A 1,543-nucleotide genomic window follows, 5' to 3' on the forward strand; every position below is an offset into this window, starting at 1 on the left:
AGAGAGAGAGAGAGAGAGAGAGAGAGAGAGAGAGAGAGAGAGAGATTCTATCAAAGTAGATAGGATCTGGGAGAACACAGAGAAGGAGGATGAAGATGATCAAAAAAAATTGTATGGACTGGTTTCTGCTTATGCCCTGGAGCTGACCCTGTGTCACAACTCTCCATACCCAAATCCTGATGGGAGAAAGCTGGTTTTCCAGGATTGCTGACATACCTGTGAGCACAGGTAAGACTACCACTTCTGCTCTGAGGGACCCACCCAGAACCCTCAGGACATAGGAACTGAGGAGCAGCCACAGGGTGGATCTTGCCTGGGGTTGAAGAGAAAATGGGGGAGATCTCCAGCTGGGTCCCTCTGGGAGAGAGTCCTTGGCTTGTTGGTCGACAGCTGACTTGGCTTGGTGGTGGCTGTGGCTGGGAGTACTGAGAGGCCACCAGAAGATCAGACAGCCAGGTCTTTACCTGAAGAGCTGCTGCATTGCTCCAAATTGTTGATCCCAATGAAAAGAGACAGCCCATGGTTTTAAAGCATTTATTGTCATGGTGGAGAGTGGAGATGAGTAATACTATACCCCACTTTCTCAGGTGGGCCTGAGGTTAAATATCTTTTGCAGGGAGGAGTTGCAGAACTTGTCTGGGAAGGAAAGCTTAACTTGCCAAGCCCTTCAGTCCTGTAGGTACTTCATTAAAATCGAGATCTGTCTTGGGCCTACATGACTTATGGTCTAACTGTGGATGGCCTTGGGGCATTGCCCTTACCTGACTGTTGGCCACAAATCTGTGGAGGGCTGAGGCCTCCAGTCACAAACCTGGTGTCTGGGAGAACAGCAAAACAACTCCTGTCTCTCAGGGTCATGGGAGTTTCCAACCTGTGCTAGACCAGGAACCAAGCTGCCTTTCACAGTCCTACAGGAACTAAAGCTGGAATTAGAAACAATAAAGAAGACCAGCACCGGGTCACCTTGGCACAGAATCAACGGACACCCCCACAGTCCCCAGAGGACTCTCCACGTAATCTTAGGATCACTGGTGAGTAGAACACAACATTTGTTCCAATCCAATTGAGATGGGCCTGTGACAGCAGGAACAAGGACACTAGAGCCCCTCCTAACCAGAGGCTCAGGTTCCTTTTGAACAGTTCTGGTTTACCTTGGTTTTGAACAGACCAGACAGCTCCATGGTCCTCAAAGGAGACACCACTTCCAGGCACTGTAACATGCCCAGTATCTTAGGACAACAGGATCCCAGGATAACAGTAGCTGGGTCACACCAGTATTTCAGGGTCTAAGAGGAAGCTTGACTGCCAAAAACTCTGACACACCCAGAATCTCAAGTTTACAGGAGCCCACAATCAAAGGATCACAGAGAAAGCTGGACTCTGAGGAGTCCTGAATCAACTGAGATTATAGGAAGGACAGGCTCCAATCATATATATTGAGGGCAGCAAGCCCTTAAGATAATCAGATGGCAGGAGACAAGCTTAAGAACAGAAGCAACAGAAACCAAGGTTACTTGGCATCATCAGAACCAAACTCTCCCAC

Source organism: Mus caroli, unplaced genomic scaffold (assembly GCF_900094665.2).
Source record: "Mus caroli unplaced genomic scaffold, CAROLI_EIJ_v1.1 scaffold_17277_1, whole genome shotgun sequence".
In the NCBI taxonomy this organism is placed as follows: Eukaryota; Metazoa; Chordata; class Mammalia; order Rodentia; family Muridae; genus Mus; species Mus caroli.